This window comes from Pongo abelii, chromosome 7, assembly GCF_028885655.2.
Source record: "Pongo abelii isolate AG06213 chromosome 7, NHGRI_mPonAbe1-v2.0_pri, whole genome shotgun sequence".
Taxonomy (NCBI): domain Eukaryota; kingdom Metazoa; phylum Chordata; class Mammalia; order Primates; family Hominidae; genus Pongo; species Pongo abelii.
In genome coordinates, this window is record NC_071992.2 from 133,469,862 (window position 1) to 133,483,171 (window position 13,310).

Here is a 13,310-nt window from a genome sequence, read left to right on the forward strand (position 1 = left end):
AACTTATTAAAGGTTAATAAATTATTCACCGATTGGGACTTGAGCTCCTGAGCCCCAGCCTCACAACTTTCTGTATAAACCCCCAAAGAGCAGGCAAAGGAAATGGTGTTCATAGATTCTGTGTATCCCGTGTACTTAGCATAATCAGTTCACCTGTGTCAATTTCATTACCGTTTATAAATAGGGATGCTGCCTCATGGGAAAAGAAAAGCTTCCCTACTCTTTTTCCATCTTCAAGCAGGGTAATTCGCTATTCAAATCTATTCTGAAAGGGTACAGAATTTATTTCAGCAGGCTCTGAGAAAGCAAAGAGCTCCCTGCAGAAACAGCCCCTCTAGGGTTTGATCAGGGTTGAAAGTATCCTAGGTTGGGTGTTACACATCCCTCAGCCATTCATTCTGGCTGCCTTCTTCATCAGAACTGTGTTTGAAAATCCCTTTATCTCCCTTTGACCCTGCTAGGCTGCTACCCAAAGGAATATACTCTAATCCTCCTCAGCCTGTCTGGAGAGATTTAGCTCTCAGTCAAAGGGCTTTCAAAGAAAAGATTTTCAGCAGTCCTGGAAGAGAAACATATTGTCTATAAAGAAATTGGTCACATTTACTTGTTTTTGTGTGACTTGGAGATGCTTTGGGAAATTTGGGAGATGTATATATATATTATATATATATACATCTATATCATACGCATATACATATTAAACATATGTATACATATATGGATATTATCACTTCAATATTTCACTATTTCAGGGAGAAGATAAGTCATAAATTTGTATAGACTTGAATAAAGCCAACTTCTTGTTCCAGAAGAGCTTGAATTAGGGGATATTCACACCAAAAAATGCTCTTTTGTTACTTTCCAACACAGAAGTGAATCAGATTAAATAAATTGTGCCTAATGAAAGTCCTAAGGAAATTTGCTTTCATGCATAGAAAAGAATTGCTTAAAATTAGATCAACTGCATGATCATATAGAACAAATTTTCTTGGGGGCACTTTAAAATTTGACTTATCCTCTGTTTCTTTATCATTTCAAATATTCCTTTCACAAACATATTTACACTTTTAAATTGCACACAGTTTGTGTCTAAGAAAAGAAACAAATTGTGTCCTAGAAATAAAACGCACTTTGGAATCATACCTCATTGCAATTCCCACCTGGCCACTCGCTGGTTAGATGTACTTGGAGTGTTTTGTAACCTCTCAGAAATCTCAGATTCCTTTTCTGTAAGAATGATGAGAAAATGCTTTTCTTGAGAGATTGTTGTGTGAATAAGATAACTAATGCACGCTGCCTGGCAGTTGGTAGAAATTTTAAAAATGTTGCTTTCCCTTTTTAAGCCAAGTCTTGTCCCAGTTTCCCTAAATGCCAAAATAATTGAATTAAGAAGTTATTTACTCTGTGTTATTTATCTCTTCCTGTGCTCACTTATCTCCTTCTGTGTTTTCCCCATGGTCTAGGTATTTCATATATGTCTAAATAATTTCTCTAATGTTCAGTTTTTAAATTTGAATTGTGGTAAATTAGAAAAGAAAAGAGTTAACTTTTGTATTTTTCTTTGGGAGGAAGAAATGTCAAATAACAATTACTGGAAAGCAGTCACTTTTTCCCCACAACTCCAACACTATTACTAATTTAAAGACATTCAAATTCACAGTTATATAAGTCAAACGGTAGAGACATACCTGAATTTGGGGATTAACATGATGAAATAAAGCATATTAAATTTTTCCCATCCCAATAAATTTCTGTTTATCAACTGTGAGACTTGAAATAGAACATCTGAATTCTCTGAGAATCCAGTTCTTCAATAACAAAATGAGAAAGTATTATTATAGGGATTGAAATCTGAAATCACTGCAGGGACCAGACAGACATTAATGAGATAAGTGGGCCAGTTGAGTATAATAGTAGTTGCTAGCAGCTAATTCAAATTATTTTTTTAAAAGTGGCCCAAACAGTGACCTCCACTTCAGAGGTTCTTGTCGGTTTCTTCCTGATAGGATTTAAACCTTATTAGAAACAGTCCTTGTCTGTAATAAATGACTTTAATAGATTCTCTTTAACAGAGCTCAATTTGTCTAATATTACAGGGGTCTTGTGAGAATCAAAAATTCTCAGAATTTTTGAACAGTGGAGATGATCAAAGATATAGTGTATCTATACAAAACCATAAGAAGGAGGGTGATAATGGAATGCTTCTGAAAGGTCATTTTGAGATCATAAATTACATTGCATTGCTTTCAAGGAGGAAACTTCAGTTCTTTGATATTGGTGACTCCCTGGAATTCTTCCCTGGGCTTAGGAAACTCAGCATTACATGCACAAATAACCAATTTGTCTTGATCCTCTCTTCTTTCTCCAAAGGGACATATGACTATATGCATCTTTAAATAAGAAAATATACATAGTTTGAATATCTAATTGGCTTCCCTGTTTTCTGAACTAGAGAAAGGGCAGAACCTGTGTACTTTTATAGGCTTTATCATTCACAGTGATATTGCACTGAAAATTTTTTTAAGTGAATACTTCATTTTTAGTGATTTAAAACCTGTGTATCTTTTTCTGTGAAGTACGTTTATATGCACATAATTACTCTCATTCAGTGACATTAGAACTTACGGAAAATGAAATATATCACCCTGTCCTGACTAAAGAAACAATAATAGCTGGCTTGGAAACTGTATTAACTGAGCAACACTGTAATATAACTTTCGAAGCCAAACTGTTTAATAAGACAAGACAGGAAAATGCACTTTTCAAGGATTCTTATTGGTGGTAAGAGAGTGTCTAGGAAACTCATAAAGCTATAATACAGTAACAATCACTTTATTATTAGATGTTAAAGAACATCAAGGAAGATTTATATCTTTTTTTAACTTTACCCTGAGACAATTTCAAGTTCAATTGCTGGGTTGTTTTAGAGTAAAACAGAAGTTCAAGAGGAGAATGCCTTTGAACAGGCTTATGATAATTTGGAGTAGGTTTAATCATCTTCTGCTTTCTCCCAGAAGATTACTGACATGACTTAAGCAGCAGCATGTACACTGGTTTCATCCTCAGAGAGGAGGAGAGATACTAAAAGCTCATTATGAACAAATGCATTTGCATCAGCCTGCTTCACATTCAGAGAGTGAGTGCAGATGCACAACACAGAATCTGAAACAGAGCATTTAGAATGTAGAACATGGTGTGGCTTCTAATGTAATAAACAGAATTCTTAGAGCCTCAGGCTGTTAGCATAAATGAGCTACTTCCTAACTGCAAACTTAACATCCATATTAAATAACTTTAAAATCTGCATGTGTATATGAGTAAGTAGTTTTTGAGTGAAAACCAATGGATTCCTCTGTTTGGGGATTTACGTGCAATGTTTTTATTTTCTGAATATAGTCCATCTCTCGCTTCTTTGCTTTTCACATCCTGATTTCCAACCAAGCAAGACTATTTCCAATTCCCTACACACTGAATTTGTTTTACCCTTACTTTGAGCCATTGATAACACTTTCTTATATTTCTAGAATGCCCTTCCTACACATTCGGTAAGCTTAAGTCTTAATTATCCTTTAAGGCCCAATTAAAGTATTAACTCCTTCTGAAAAACTTCGCTGATCTTTGAAAATGGAAGTAGCGTAACTCTTTTTGAATGTTAATAGCTTTAATATGTGCATAATGGTACCACTTTGTTTTATAGTATAGATATAGATATATATATTAATATATCATATTTCTTATTTCCCTTACTCGCTCCTCAAAGGCAGGACTCCAATTCAAGTTTGTACCTTTCACAGTACTGAAAATACCCTTTTATCCTTAATAGATTTCTCTGAAAATTCATCAGAGGGACTTAAAATTTCAATCACTGTTATTCTTTGGTATGGAGAAAAAAATCTTACATGATGGTAAGTTTTAATTTATTTATTCCACAAATATTTATTGGATGCCTGCTGAGTACCAAACTCTGTACTAGCGCTGGGAATACACAGATGAACAAGATCACTCATATTCTACTGAATAAATAAACAAGAAAACAAATAGAATTGTAAATAATATCCCAAATTAAAATAAGATAATGTGATGGTAATGACAAAAGGAAGCAGCCTGTTATCTAAAACATCATGGAACAAACATAACATTACAAGAAGAAAGATGAGATGAAAGAAAGGTATAAAGCATAAAATGTGACATATGTGTTAGTCAGGGTTTGGACAGGAAATTAGAAATCATTCCAGACATTTCAAGCAGAGAGGGATTTAATACAGGGAATTAGAGGCTTTGAAAACCTTTGAAAAGGCTGGGGGATCAAAAGTTAGAGATTGCACCATCTAGCATTTGGAAAACCAACACTTAGAGGAATCAAAGGAAACTGCCAACGAAATGTGTAACTCTCGGGTGGACACCTAAAAGCAAATACAGGTGATGTTACAACAGGCTTCTATACTGATAGAAATGATCCAGGAGATAGGAATACACTGAGAATGCAGAGAGAAAGGTGTAAAATTTCAGATGTATATTCCCTGCAAAGTCTACAGGGGATGGGACCTAGAGCACAAGTAGAGGTGTTTTGATGGGAGTGAAGACATTTCATCTAGAAGTACACAAGAGTAGGCGGAGGATACTGGAATAGATGCAGGTGGCATTGTAAGTTACGGAGTAGACAGAGGAGTGTGTTCCTTTCTGGAAGGTTCTATTTTATTTCCATGATGTATGTGAGGATGAGGTGGAGGAGGGTATTTCCCTGAAACTTTTAAGGAAGACAGAGACTTTGTGAAGCTTCTGGAATAAAAAGATTCCTCCCTGTTCTTGCTTGCGATTCAAGCTTTCCATGTGTCTTTTTGTGCTGTTTCTTGTTTACCTACTAAAAAGAATAAAGATTTGAGTACATTAGAAAGTAATATAAAAATGAATAAAAGCCAGTATAAAGAAAAGTAGACAAGACAATAGAAAATGGATTCTGATTTATTTTTAAAATGTTTTAAAGACCAATAGAGACCTTTTACTTAAACGGAAAGACCTGAAATAAATTAACAATGCCCTGTGGATAAACGGAAAACTCTTTGCCTTGCCCCTTAGGCAAGAGTTTGAATTCCAGTGATGATGATAATTAAAATGATGATGATAATGATGCTGACGATGACATTTTTTTGAGCACCCACTATGTGCCAAGCACTTCATATAGAATTAATTTTCCATTTAATTATCTCAATGCTGTATTTTATAGATGAAGAAACTGAAACACAGAGAAGTTAAGTAACTCATCCAAGTAAATAAAGCTGGTAAGCTTAAAACTGTACACATTTTGACTCCAGAGGTCCCCCTCTTAATGACTACAATTTATTAGCTCCCATTTTCATGTGTGCCTGAATCATAGACAGACAAAGCTGTCTGTTTATCTGACCTGCAAGTCAAGCCAGTCTTTCTTGTCAGCTAACTGGAGACTGACCAGACAAGGGTTATGTTGGAAAAAAACAAAGCCACAGGATTCATGCAGACTAGGGTAGGAATTACAGATTGGCCACATACTCACCACTGATCTTGAGAAAATTATTTAATTTTTTTGAGTCTCAGTTTTCTTAGCCATAAAGATTGAGAAAATATCAACGCCCTTACTAGCATTAATGGAAAGATTAAATGAGACAATCTTTGTGCAGCTTATGGAAGATTTCTTCCTTTCCCGTCAATGTGAAGAAAATGGGTCCTATTCATCTTTATGTTACCTAAATAATCTACTAAACACCTTGCAGACAATGAGTGTTTAATAAATATGAGACAAGGGATGAATGGATAGATTAATGGATCATCATCTTAAGGTTATGGTAGCTTAAAAAAAAGAAATAAAAGAAAGGTATAGGTGGAGAAGAGGTATATTGACTCATTGACTATCTATTATGCCTGCCCTAGCCTCACATTTCTTAGCCCTTTGCAGTAGGGCAGCACAGTATGACCAGTTTTGGCCAATGAGCTGTAACCATAATGATGTGTGTGACTTCCGGCCCAGATATTTAGGAGCCATTGAATGATTATTGTAGATTTCTCTTGCTTTGCTGCAGCAATTGTGGAGTACCTAATTCAGACCAAACAGCCACAGGATGGGAGCAGCCAGGGTGACTAAATCACTATTGGTAAAAACTGGCCCTGTAGTTAAAGGATTCCCAGATTTTGAATAAGCTATGACTTCATTGAGCTAATTTGTTTCTGCAGCATAACCAACCTTATCTTGCCCCATATAAAAAGCTAGGTTTTTTTTTGTCAGGGGCGGGGCACAAAATCATCTTTCTGACATACCAAACTGTTGAATTTCAAACTGAACTCAAAATAATTAGAAAAAATGTCAAGGATAAAATAAATAAAATTTCAACAGAGAAAATGCTTTGGATAAAATTTGGTGGTTTCAATAGCTTAATAGAAGTTACTGATGCTGTATAAAAACACAATTTAAAAGGTGTCATCTAATTAGCTGTAAAATTCATATTTTGGGGTATTAGAATATTTTGTTGAACCCCATCTTATTATAGACTTCAGAATATCAGGTATAAAGAGATCTCAAAGGACATAGAGTATGACCTCTTTATCTTACTGATGAAAAAACTTGAGGCTTAGAGTGGTTAATCAAGTTCTCATGGTGACTCAGCAACTCAGGGGCAGGGCTGAGCTAAATACCCATCTGTGACCCCTCACAATCATTTCAGCTCTACGCTGGAGGCTTTTTCCGTTGTTTTGATTGCCTCATGAGATCCGTGTGCTCTGAAAGAGTTAATGTGCCTTCCAAAGGGTTATTTTTTTTTTAAGCTCTGCAGAGATCCAAACTGGATAAAAGCCAGCAGAGTATTCAGTTCCATCCTTCTTGAGGGTTCTCATCCAGAAAATGATAGAAGATGGAAGTTATCCAGAGAGGGTCTCAGTGAAATACTTGTAGGAGAAAAATAAAAAAGAATTCTAGCTACCCAATTTAGAAATTTACATAAGTCTTTCGAATATTGATGTCAGTGAAGTCAGCAGTTTTCTCAGGAGGGTAATGGGATCATGCCTTAATTCTCTTCATTTTTTATTTTTGAAGTTCTACCACTTGATATAACTGAGTGAGTCAGCAGAAAGTGAATCTTGTTAAAGAGATGGTCTGTGAAATGCAGTGTTTATCACATGGTGATTACTTATCTGTTTGGAGCACTTTTCAAAGTTTTCTGAAGTGCCTAACTTTCTCTTCCCTGATTCTCTCTGCTTCCTTAAGAAAATCGTTCTAAGGCCCCTACCTAAAGTACCTAGCATATGCCTTCAAAAAACTCCAGAGATTTGGTTATGTACAATAATAGGAACAGGTGTTAATTCTACATATTTGTCACACTTCAGATTTTCAGAAACTCCTGATTAATTTTGGTCTTTGGAATAGCAAATGTCTTATGCGTAAAAATAAAGCAAAAAAAAAAAGCCTGTGGTTACAAATGTTGTCGCCATGAAGGCATCCATAATCATGAGAGGAAGTATCTCATGATTAGTAAAAAGCTGTAGTTTCCCAGGAGAGTATGGAATAACCATTATAAGTATGTTACACTTTTGTGTTTTGTTTTAGTTTTCTTATTTAGTTTGTTATGAGTTTTATCAATGAAAAAAATCAATTAATTTCAACAGATAGAGAAAAATTAATATGGCTCTTTCAATAATTATTACTGGAATTTCTAAATCATTGCATACTGTTTAATTCCTGAGAATCCGATTGAGGCTTTCCTATCTCTGAGTCAAACAAGAACGTGTATTCACATCCTAATGTAATTCTGCTATCAAACTTTTGAATGTTTGCAAATTAAAAAGATGAAAGTATTTCAAAGCTTTCATTTGCTCTGATTATTAGTGATATTGTTAGCGCTATTAACATCTTTTTGTATGGGTGAGTGGCCATTGTGTTTTGTCTTTTGTGATTTGCCTTCTCCTGATTTATTTCTTACCTCTTTGGCTTGTTTGTTTTTTTTTTTTCCACTGATTTACAGGATTTCTTTAAACATCATTACCTTCTTTATGGGTAGGTGGCAAAACTTTTTCCCCAAGTAGTCATTTACATTTTAACTTCACGTGTGGCTTCTTTGACTACATCAAGGTTCTTGTTTGTCATATAGCCAAATATGTCAGTCTTTTCTTTTATGGCTTCTGGGTTTGGTTCATGCTTAGAAAGACCTTCCCCATCTCAAGATAGACAAATATTCTTTTAAATTTTCTTCCAGTATTTTCCCAGATGTCTCTGGTGCCAACCCTGTGCATATTCAAATGTCCACATTACAGACTTAGTAAAGAGTACAAACTCCAGAGCCAGGTTGCTTTGATTCACTTGCCAGCTTCAATGATTACTAACTGTGTAACCTTGAACATCTGGAAAGGACCAATAATAGTTCATATATCCTGAAGTTGTGGTGAGAATTAATAAATTTTCATTTATATATTTAGAATGGTGTTCCATAAATATTAACTATGTAAAGGTACAGAACATCATTTATCTCTGGGAGCCTAGCGCAAGCATGCTTTCTGGCATATAGTTCAAAACTCTGATAATAAAAGATTAATCAATTTATTCAAAATATGTTTACCCCTTCTGCCTTTTCATCAATTATTTATTACTAAATCTATCTAGCCACAGTCCACATAACCATTTCTTAGCATAAATAGTTGTTCTGATTCTCAGTTGATCTTGGGGCTCTTAGATGCAACTTATGAAATTGCTTTGCAGAAAGATTTAAACCAACCTATGGGTGACTAAAATGTGGACTTTCCTCACACACCCATCATGGCCACAATTCTTTGAAAGGCAATGAACATTTGTTAGCCTGAAGGCATAAACAAGGATCTTACATCTTTCTCAAGTTTTATTGATGTATTTTCATCTCGCAGTCTCTACCCAGTAGTTCAATGATGATTCCCATGGTTATTGGAAATATACTCCCCATTCTTTGGTACTGATAATTCAGAAGCCAAACCATGGGGTATGGGAAGTTTGTTTTTTTGTTTTTTGTTTCTTATTTTGCCCTGGAGGATCTTACAGCTTTACAAGAAAGAAGAAAATGAAATTGAAAAGACATAAAATACAAAACCTCAAAACTCTGTGTGACAGAGTTGTTGATGTTATTCACAGAATAGAAGCCAGGAACCAGGGCAGCATATCCCTCAATTTACCAGATATCTTTCTTCCAACCCATGTCTGAATTGTACAGACTCAACTGATTGCTTTAGCTCCATGTGCCATTCACTTTTCATGAGCCACTAATGCTACAAAAAAAAAAAAAAAAAGAAAAAAAATGGGCTTTTCCCTCTTTCACTGTTGTATATTCTTTCCAGCCAGGGCAACAAACCACACAGGCTAGCTGTCATAGAACCCACTCCAGTTGTCCTCCATGTTTTGATCTTTTTACAAATAGATAGAAACTAGGAGAAGTTTGAAAATTTTTTCCTGCTCAGAAAACCTGACCGCAAGCTATTTTCCTACTGATAATTTCTACTTTGATGTCAGAAGTTCAACATTACCTTGTTCCTTCTCAATTATTTCTTAGGGTAAAATTTTATTTTCTCTTGGTGGATGGATGCCTCAACCTCAGTGGAGAGAAGATCATGAACCTAAAAATACAAAGGAGATAAGGGCATTCATATTTTTCCAAAATGTTATCCTGACTAAAAATGTATAGTGGCTCTAAGGCAACTATCAGGGATGTCGTATGAAGTGGACAATAACTGACAGGGTCAGGAAGTCAGAGCAGTGTTGTGGGAAAAACAATCTGATAAGAACCTTGAGGTCTAGGAGGAAGCATTTTACTTTAATTTGATGGAAAACTAGAAGGTTTTTAAAAGTTTTTTAAAAGAAGGGGTATTCTGATCAAAATGACACTTTGGAACAGGAATCTAATACTTCATATAAAAACAGGGCATGTAATGTTAAGGGTAAGAATGAAACATAGTAAGAAGAAGTAGAATAACTGAGAGTCTCATAAAATCATTCTGGAAAAATATAAGTGGTTCTGGCCTGAACAAGGCTTGCAGATCACACGGAGGAAGGGGCACAAGATTATTGCACCATTGGAAAACAATAATTAATAAACTAACATATACCTCAAAGACTATATGTCACAGAGTTACTAAGGTTATATAGAAAACTGAAGTCAGGGAAAGAGCAGTATAATTCTCAATTCATCTGATATACTCCCCTACCTTTATCTCATCCCTTTTTCTTAGTGACCAGTAAATGGTAGTGATCGTGTGAGGTAGGTACTATGATCATCCCCATTTTACAGATGCATGGAGGAATCCTGGGGAGTTTAAATAATTTGTTCAGGGTCATAGACTTAGGAAGTGGCAAAGCCAGAATTTGATCAAGACTCTCTGACTCTGGAGCCTGTACATTGAACTACTGGTCTTTCAGGTCTCTGTAGAGACCTTCTCTGATTAAAGAAGAAATTAGGGACTTGGGATGAATTGGCTGCAATGGACAGTAAGGAAAAAGATTTGACATGACATCAATGTTGCTAATTGAGTGGGAGTGCCAAGGATGGAGATAGAGAATTGATAGTTTAATAGGGGAAATATTTAAGCTCTTCAGTCCTTCAACAGTCATTTCTTGAGGGCCTACCAGGCACCAGCATCCACCAAGCATTCTGCAGGTTTATGGCGATAAGAAGGTAAAGGAGGTTTCCTGTCTTCAAGGAGTTCAAACTAGCAGGGTGGTTCAACTCTTTATTTTATTTATCACCATAATTAATCTGTTTAAATTTAACACCTCATGCAAAGCCTGCAGATCAAGGTAAACATCTAGGGTACTATCAGTGCTCAGAGGAATGTGCCTACCTGGGAGACAGATCAGTTAGACTTCTTAGACAAAGTGATGCACAAGGTAAGTCATAATGTATAGTAAATGATATTAGATGGCAAGGTTGGTACATTCTCCTGAACAGGAGAATATGCCAAGAGCAGGAATGGCATGTACAAAGGGACACAGGTAAGTTGGACTGTGCAGGGTGACCATGGCACAATCTTGGGCTTCATCCAGAAGAGAACAAAGCCCCATCACAGAGTTTTAAGCAAGTCAGGCTCATGGTTGGTTTTGCATTTTGGCTAGATCTCTCTGGCAAATGTGCAGATGCTGTATTTGAGTGGGATAATACTAGGAGTAGGGAGACACATGGAGAAGTTCTTGTACAAGTCCAGAAAAGAGGACAATAGCTTGAACCCAGAAAGTAGCGAATGACTTTGGAGAAAAAGGCTAGATGAGAGAATTAATCAGATACACAGTTTGGCAATTGGTTGGGTGAGGGGGCAAATGGTGGGGGTGAAGTCAAGGATAACAAGCTGTGTTGTCTATGTGATAGTGGTGTCACATAACAAGTTAGAAAGTATGAACAGAGAAAGGCTTTCATAGAATCAAATGACGAGTTCAGTTTGAGATATTGGATTAGTTAATATCTAGGGTTGCCATAACAAATTACTACAAACTTGGTGGTTGAAAATAATATAATTTTATTCCCTCAAAGTTCTGGAGGCCAGAAGTCCAAAGTCAAGGTGTCAACAGGGTTGTATTTTTCTTGAAGACAAGAGGGAGACTTCGTTCCATATCTCTCTCCTAGATTTTGATGGCTGCCAGCAATTCTTAGTGTTCCTTGGCTTGGAGACGCAGCTTTCCAATCTGTGCCTCTGTCTTCACATGGTCTTCTCCCCTATGTCTGTGTGTCTTCTTTTTTTTCTTTTCTCTCCTATAAGGATACCTGTAATTGAATTTAGGTCACACCCTAATCCAGGATGATCTCATCTCAAGAACATTACCTCAATTCCATCTACAAGGACCCTTCTTCCACATAAAGTCACATTCTGAGTTTCTGGGAGGCATATCATTTTGATAGCAGCAAGAGGCAGTCAAATGTCCAGGTAGGTAGGGACAGGTCCCCAGTGAAACTCCACCTTCAAGCAAAAGACAGTTCAAAGCCTGAAAGCCAAGCTACAAGTCAAATCCACAGACCAGATTTAGAATATCTCTTCCTGTTTGGCGTGCTTTCTTCTGATTGATCCTCAGCCTTCACCTATTTTACACATACCTACGCTTCCCTAATTGGTTTTATCACATTGTTGTGCTCACCTTTGAGTGGTGTCTTCGTTTTAGCTTTTTTTGCATACTCACAAACCAATCAGCATGCACTCCCCCATTCTGAGCCCACAAAAGTCCTGGACCCAGCCACACTGGGGGAAGAGACCACCTGACTTTGGGTGCAGGAATCACCCTTGCATCCCCTCTCCACTGACAGCTGTTCTATCGCTCAATAAAATTCTTCTCCGCCCTCCTTACCCTTCAATTGTGAGCATAATCCCATTATTCTTGAACATGAGACAAGGTCTCGGGAACCACTGAATGTAGGTATGAGCTGTAACACAGGTGGGCTGGGGCATGCCTGGCCCAGCCATGGGCTGAGCGAGGATCCTGTGATGAGTGCGTGCAGGATCCAGTCTGGTGTGCAAGCCAAGCACAGCCCAGTGGGCCTAGTTGACTGGGTGCCTTCTGTGGCAGGCCTGGTGCCAAGCAAGGCCTGGGTGGAGACGTCGCCAGCCACGGAGATCCCCAGCTGGAAAAGTGACCAGGAAAAGTCCTGCAGCATTTTGGGGGTTCACTATTCAAGTCACTACAGACACTTTGGAGATACCCAGGGGTGAGTGTGAAGCTGAAGATACTCAAGAGTGAGTCTGAAATCTGAGTCTGAAGTATGAGCTGAGAGGCATCATCATTTGAGTGCTAAATGAAACCAAGATAATGGATGAGAAACACAGAATAAAGAGATCAGTGAGCCAATAATGAAATCTGGACACATTCATATTTACTTGACAGGTAGGAAACAAAGGTGTCTGCAGGGGCAAAAAGAAGGCACGGACATGTTGTTTCAGTAAGAATCAAAGCATTTTATGGTTTTTATATGTCTACAAATGATTGAGCACTTACTCTGTTCCAGTTCTTTACATCAATGTTCCCAAACAGGTTGTTCACAATAGGTGTTTTCATCTCTGTTTTATACATGAAGAGACTAAGGCTTGGGCATTTTAAATAACCTGAGCAGGATCCAAGAGCTAATTAGTCATGAACTCAGAATTTGTCTGAGTCCACGTTTCTCTCATTCCAAAGCTTCAGTTCCTTTTCCTCGTTGCTGTCTTTTTAGCATTTCAACAAAGGGAGCGTTTGAGGATAGAAGAAATGGTTTAAGATATTATGGCAGTGACTATGAGTTGCCTACTCAAATTCATTGCTACCTTTTATATTTTTCACAGAATCCTTTTTTTCTGAAGGTAGTGATATGCCAAGT

The 13,310-nt window shown here is 37.0% G+C and overlaps 1 long non-coding RNA gene across 1 annotated transcript in view; it reads right to left on the reverse strand.

Annotated features, from left to right (window-relative positions):
• Positions 1–9,307: 9,307 nt before the first annotated feature.
• Positions 9,308–13,310, reverse strand: part of LOC129047516 (uncharacterized) — a 253,448-nt gene continuing 249,445 nt past the window's right edge. The window contains exon 7 of the long non-coding RNA XR_010141289.1: positions 9,308–9,597. This is a non-coding gene — a long non-coding RNA (uncharacterized LOC129047516). The remainder of the gene's footprint in view (positions 9,598–13,310) is intronic.